This window comes from Symsagittifera roscoffensis, chromosome 3 (genome assembly GCF_963678635.1).
Source record: "Symsagittifera roscoffensis chromosome 3, txSymRosc1.1, whole genome shotgun sequence".
Taxonomy (NCBI): Eukaryota; Metazoa; Xenacoelomorpha; order Acoela; family Convolutidae; genus Symsagittifera; species Symsagittifera roscoffensis.
Window position 1 is genome coordinate 26,135,916 of NC_087064.1, and position 7,422 is coordinate 26,143,337.

Consider the following 7,422-nt stretch of genomic DNA (forward strand, 5'->3'; position numbering starts at 1 on the left):
TCCCATCACTTCGGCGAAGGGTCCCAACACGTTGGCGAAGTGCCCAAAACTTTGGCGAAGGGACCCAGCACTTTAGCGAAGGATTCCAACACTGTAGCGAAGGGTCCCAACACTTTCGCGAAGGGTCCGAACACATGAACTAAGGGTTCCAATACTTTGGCGAAGGGTTCCAACACTCTAGCTAAGGGTCACAACACTTCGGCAAAGGCCCCAACCCTTTGGCGAAGGGTCCCAAGTCTTGGGCGAAGTGTCCCAACACTCTAGCTAAGGGTCCCAACACATAAGCGAAGGGACCCAACACTTAAGCGAAGGGTCACAACACTCTAGCGAAGGGTCCCAACACTTAAGCGAAGTGTCCCAAAACTTTGGTGAAGGGCCCCAACACCTTAGGGAGGGGTTCCAACACTCTAGCGAAGGGTCTCACTACTTTGGCGAAGGGTCTCAATACTTTTGCGAAGGAACCCAAGACTTTGGCGAAGGGTCCCAACACTTTAGCGAAAGGTACCAAGACTTTGGCGAAGGGTCCCAACACTTTAGCGAAGGGTCGTAACACTTTAGCGAAAGATCCCAATACTTTGGCGAAGGGTCCCAGCACTTTAGCGAAAGTCCCAAGACTTTGGCGAAGTGTGCCAACACTTTAGCGAAGGATCCCAACACTTTCGCGAAGGGTCTGAACACCTGAAGTAAGGGTCCCAACACTCTAGCTAAGGGTCACAACACTTCGGCGAATGATCCCAACCCTTTGGCGAAGGGTCGTAAGACTTCGGCGAAGGGTGCCAACACTTAAGCGAAGGGTGCCAACACTATAGCGGAGGGTCCCAAGACTTTGGTGAAGGGCCCCAACACCTTAGGGAGGGGTTCCAACACTCTAGCGAAGGGTCTCACTACTTTGGCGAAGGGTCTCAATACTTTTGCGAAGGAACCCAAGACTTTGGCGAAGGGTCCCAACACTTTAGCGAAGGGTCGTAACACTTTAGCGAAAGGTACCAAGACTTTGGCGAAGGGTCCCAACACTTTAGCGAAGGGTCGTAACACTTTAGCAAAAGATCCCAATACTTTGGCGAAGGGTCCCAGCACTTTAGCGAAAGTCCCAACACTTTAGCGAAGGGTCCCATCACTTCGGCGAAGGGTCCCAACACGTTGGCGAAGGGCCCAATACTTTGGCGAAGGGTCCCAACACTTTAGCGAAGGATCCCAACACTTTCGCGAAGGGTCTGAACACCTGAAATAAGGGTTCCAATACTATGGCGAAGGGTCTCAACACTCTAGCTAAGGGTCACAACACTTCGGCGAATGATCCCAACCCTTTGGCGAAGGGTCGTAAGGTTTCGGCGAAGGGTCCCAACACTTTAGCGAAGGGTCGTAACACTTTAGCAAAAGATCCCAAGACTTTGGCGAAGTGTGCCAACACTTTAGCGAAGGGTCCCAACACTTTAGCGAAGGGTGCCATCACTTCGACGAAGGGTCCCAACACGTTGGCGAAGGGTCCAATACTTTGGCGAAGGGTCCCAACACTTTAGCGAAGGATCCCAACACTTTCGCGACGGGTCCGAACACCTGAACTAAGGGTTCCAATACTATGGCGAAGGGTGCCAACACTCTAGCTAAGGGTCACAACACTTCGGCGAATGATCCCAACCCTTTGGCGAAGGGTCGTAAGACTTCGGCGAAGGGTCACATCACTTTGGCGAAGGGTCCCAAGACTTTGGCGAAGGGTCTCAACACTTTGGCGAAGGGTCCCAACACTTTAGCGAAGGGTGCCATCACTTCGGCGAAGGGTCCCAACACGTTGGCGAAGGGCTCAATACTTTGGCGAAGGGTCCCAACACTTAAACAAAGGATCCCAACACTTTCGCGAAGGGTCCGAACACCTGAACTAAGGGTTCCATTACTATGGCGAAGGGTCCCATTCTTCTAGCTAAGGGTCACAACACTTCGGCGAAGGGTCCCAACACTTTAGCGAAGGGTGCCATCACTTCGGCGAAGGGTCCCAACACGTTGGCGAAGGGTCCAATACTTTAGCGAAGGGTCCCAACACTTTAGCGAAGGGTGCCATCACTTCGGCGAAGGGTCCCAACACGTTGGCGAAGGGTCCAATACTTTGGCGAAGGGTCCCAACACTTTAGCGAAGGATCCCAACACTTTCGCGACGGGTCCGAACACCTGAACTAAGGGTTCCAATACTATGGCGAAGGGTGCCAACACTCTAGCTAAGGGTCACAACACTTCTGCGAATGATCCCAACCCTTTGGCGAAGGGTCGTAAGACTTCGGCGAAGGGTCACATCACTTTGGCGAAGGGTCCCAACACTTTAGCGAAGGGTCCCAACACTTTAGCGAAGGGTGCCATCACTTCGGCGAAGGGTCCCAACACGTTGGCGAAGGGCCCAATACTTTGGCGAAGGGTCCCAACACTTAAACAAAGGATCCCAACACTTTCGCGAAGGGTCCGAACACCTGAACTAAGGGTTCCATTACTATGGCGAAGGGTCCCAACACTTCGGCGAATGGTCCCAACCCTTCGGCGAAAGGTCCCAAGAATTTGGCGAAGGGTGCCAACACTCTAGACTCTAGCTAAGGGTCCCAACACATTAGCGAAGGGTCCCAACACTTAAGCGAAGGGTCACAACACTCTAGCGAAGTGTACCAAAACTTTGGTGAAGGGCCCCAACACTTTAGGGAAGGGTTCCAACAATCTAGCAAAGGGTCTCACTACTTCAGCGAAGGGTCCCAACACTTTTGCGAAGGATCCCAGGACTTTGGCGAAGGGTCCCAAGACTTATGCGAAGGGTCGTAACACTTTAGCGAAAGGTTCCAAGACTTTGGCGAAGGGTCCCAACACTTTAGCGAAAGTTCCCAAGACTTTGGCGAAGGGATCCAACACTTAAGCGAAGGGTCCCAACACTTTAGCGAAGGGTCCCAAGACTTTAGCTAAGTGTGCCAACACTTTAGCGAAGGGTCCCAACACTTTAGCGAAGGGTCGTAACACTTCAGCGAAAGGTACCAAGGATTTGGCGAAGGGTCCCATCACTTTAGCGATAGGTCGTAACACTTTAGCGAAAGATCCCAAGACTTTGGCGAAGGGTCCCAGCACTTTAGCGAAGTGTCCCAAGACTTTGGTGAAGGGCCCCAACACTTTAGGGAAGGGTTCCAACAATCTAGCAAAGGGTCGTAACACTTTAGCGAAAGGTCCCAAGACTTTGGCGAAGGTTCCCAACACTTTAGCGAAAGGTCCCAAGACTTTGGCGAAGGGATCCAACACTTAAGCGAAGGGTCCTAACATTTAAGCGAAGGGTCGTAACACTTTAGCGAAAGGTCCCAAGACTTTGGCGAAGGTTCCCAAAACTTTAGCGAAAGGTCCCAAGACTTTGGCGAAGGGATCCAACACTTAAGCGAAGGGTCCTAACACTTTAGCGAAGGGTCCCAAGACTTTAGCTAAGTGTGCCAACATTTTAGCGAAGGGTCCCAGCACTTTAGCGAAGGGTCGTAACACTTTAGCGAAAGATCCCAAGACTTTGGCGAAGGGTCCCAGCACTTTAGCGAAAGGTCCTGAGACTTTGGCGAAGGGTGCCAACACTTAAGCGAAGGGTCCCAACACTTTAGCGGAGGGTCCCAAGACTTTGGCGAAGAGTGCCAACACTTTAGCGAAGGATCCCAATATTCTAGCGAAGGGTCTCAACACTTTAGCGAAGGGTCGTAACACTTTAGCGAAAGATCCCAAGACTTTGGCGAAGGGTCCCATCACTTAAGCGAAGGGTGCCAACACTATAGCGGAGGGTCCCAAGACTTTGGTGAAGGGCCCCAACACCTTAGGGAGGGGTTCCAACACTCTAGCGAAGGGTCTCACTACTTTGGCGAAGGGTCTCAATACTTTTGCGAAGGAACCCAAGACTTTGGCGAAGGATCCCAACACTTTAGCGAAGGGTCGTAACACTTTAGCGAAAGGTACCAAGACTTTGGCGAAGGGTCCCAACACTTTAGCGAAGGGTCGTAACACTTTAGCAAAAGATCCCAATACTTTGGCGAAGGGTCCCAGCACTTTAGCGAAAGTCCCAACACTTTAGCGAAGGGTCCCATCACTTCGGCGAAGGGTCCCAACACGTTGGCGAAGGGCCCAATACTTTGGCGAAGGGTCCCAACACTTTAGCGAAGGATCCCAACACTTTCGCGAAGGGTCTGAACACCTGAAATAAGGGTTCCAATACTATGGCGAAGGGTCTCAACACTCTAGCTAAGGGTCACAACACTTCGGCGAATGATCCCAACCCTTTGGCGAAGGGTCGTAAGGTTTCGGCGAAGGGTCCCAACACTTTAGCGAAGGGTCGTAACACTTTAGCAAAAGATCCCAAGACTTTGGCGAAGTGTGCCAACACTTTAGCGAAGGGTCCCAACACTTTAGCGAAGGGTGCCATCACTTCGACGAAGGGTCCCAACACGTTGGCGAAGGGTCCAATACTTTGGCGAAGGGTCCCAACACTTTAGCGAAGGATCCCAACACTTTCGCGACGGGTCCGAACACCTGAACTAAGGGTTCCAATACTATGGCGAAGGGTGCCAACACTCTAGCTAAGGGTCACAACACTTCGGCGAATGATCCCAACCCTTTGGCGAAGGGTCGTAAGACTTCGGCGAAGGGTCACATCACTTTGGCGAAGGGTCCCAAGACTTTGGCGAAGGGTCCCAACACTTTGGCGAAGGGTCCCAACACTTTAGCGAAGGGTGCCATCACTTCGGCGAAGGGTCCCAACACGTTGGCGAAGGGCTCAATACTTTGGCGAAGGGTCCCAACACTTAAACAAAGGATCCCAACACTTTCGCGAAGGGTCCGAACACCTGAACTAAGGGTTCCATTACTATGGCGAAGGGTCCCAACCTTCTAGCTAAGGGTCACAACACTTCGGCGAAGGGTCCCAACACTTTAGCGAAGGGTGCCATCACTTCGGCGAAGGGTCCCAACACGTTGGCGAAGGGTCCAATACTTTAGCGAAGGGTCCCAACACTTTAGCGAAGGGTGCCATCACTTCGGCGAAGGGTCCCAACACGTTGGCGAAGGGTCCAATACTTTGGCGAAGGGTCCCAACACTTTAGCGAAGGATCCCAACACTTTCGCGACGGGTCCGAACACCTGAACTAAGGGTTCCAATACTATGGCGAAGGGTGCCAACACTCTAGCTAAGGGTCACAACACTTCTGCGAATGATCCCAACCCTTTGGCGAAGGGTCGTAAGACTTCGGCGAAGGGTCACATCACTTTGGCGAAGGGTCCCAACACTTTAGCGAAGGGTCCCAACACTTTAGCGAAGGGTGCCATCACTTCGGCGAAGGGTCCCAACACGTTGGCGAAGGGCCCAATACTTTGGCGAAGGGTCCCAACACTTAAACAAAGGATCCCAACACTTTCGCGAAGGGTCCGAACACCTGAACTAAGGGTTCCATTACTATGGCAAAGGGTCCCAACACTTCGGCGAATGGTCCCAACCCTTCGGCGAAAGGTCCCAAGAATTTGGCGAAGGGTGCCAACACTCTAGACTCTAGCTAAGGGTCCCAACACATTAGCGAAGGGTCCCAACACTTAAGCGAAGGGTCACAACACTCTAGCGAAGTGTACCAAAACTTTGGTGAAGGGCCCCAACACTTTAGGGAAGGGTTCCAACAATCTAGCAAAGGGTCTCACTACTTCAGCGAAGGGTCCCAACACTTTTGCGAAGGATCCCAGGACTTTGGCGAAGGGTCCCAAGACTTATGCGAAGGGTCGTAACACTTTAGCGAAAGGTTCCAAGACTTTGGCGAAGGGTCCCAACACTTTAGCGAAAGTTCCCAAGACTTTGGCGAAGGGATCCAACACTTAAGCGAAGGGTCCCAACACTTTAGCGAAGGGTCCCAAGACTTTAGCTAAGTGTGCCAACACTTTAGCGAAGGGTCCCAACACTTTAGCGAAGGGTCGTAACACTTCAGCGAAAGGTACCAAGGATTTGGCGAAGGGTCCCATCACTTTAGGGATAGGTCGTAACACTTTAGCGAAAGATCCCAAGACTTTGGCGAAGGGTCCCAGCACTTTAGCGAAGTGTCCCAAGACTTTGGTGAAGGGCCCCAACACTTTAGGGAAGGGTTCCAACAATCTAGCAAAGGGTCGTAACACTTTAGCGAAAGGTCCCAAGACTTTGGCGAAGGTTCCCAACACTTTAGCGAAAGGTCCCAAGACTTTGGCGAAGGGATCCAACACTTAAGCGAAGGGTCCTAACATTTAAGCGAAGGGTCGTAACACTTTAGCGAAAGGTCCCAAGACTTTGGCGAAGGTTCCCAAAACTTTAGCGAAAGGTCCCAAGACTTTGGCGAAGGGATCCAACACTTAAGCGAAGGGTCCTAACACTTTAGCGAAGGGTCCCAAGACTTTAGCTAAGTGTGCCAACATTTTAGCGAAGGGTCCCAGCACTTTAGCGAAGGGTCGTAACACTTTAGCGAAAGATCCCAAGACTTTGGCGAAGGGTCCCAGCACTTTAGCGAAAGGTCCTGAGACTTTGGCGAAGGGTGCCAACACTTAAGCGAAGGGTGCCATCACTTCGGCGAAGGGTCCCAACACGTTGGCGAAGGGTCCAATACTTTAGCGAAGGGTCCCAACACTTTAGCGAAGGGTGCCATCACTTCGGCGAAGGGTCCCAACACGTTGGCGAAGGGTCCAATACTTTGACGAAGGGTCCCAACACTTTAGCGAAGGATCCCAACACTTTCGCGACGGGTCCGAACACCTGAACTAAGGGTTCCAATACTATGGCGAAGGGTGCCAACACTCTAGCTAAGGGTCACAACACTTCGGCGAAGGGTCCCAACACTTTAGCGAAGGGTGCCATCATTTCGGCGAAGGGTCCCAACACGTTGGCGAAGGGTCCAATACTTTAGCGAAGGGTCCCAACACTTTAGCGAAGGGTGCCATCACTTCGGCGAAGGGTCCCAACACGTTGGCGAAGGGTCCAATACTTTGGCGAAGGGTCCCAACACTTTAGCGAAGTATCCCAACACTTTCGCGACGGGTCCGAACACCTGAACTAAGGGTTCCAATACTATGGCGAAGGGTGCCAACACTCTAGCTAAGGGTCACAACACTTCGGCGAATGATCCCAACCCTTTGGCGAAGGGTCGTAAGACTTCGGCGAAGGGTCACATCACTTTGGCGAAGGGTCCCAACACTTTAGCGAAGGGTCCCAACACTTTAGCGAAGGGTGCCATCACTTCGCCGAAGGGTCCCAACACGTTGGCGAAGGGCCCAATACTTTGACGAAGGGTCCCAACACTTTAGCGAAGGATCCCAACACTTTCGCGAAGGGTCCGAACACCTGAACTAAGGGTTCCATTACTATGGCGAAGGGTCCCAACACTTCGGCGAATGGTCCCAACCCTTCGGCGAAAGGTCCCAAGACTTTGGCGA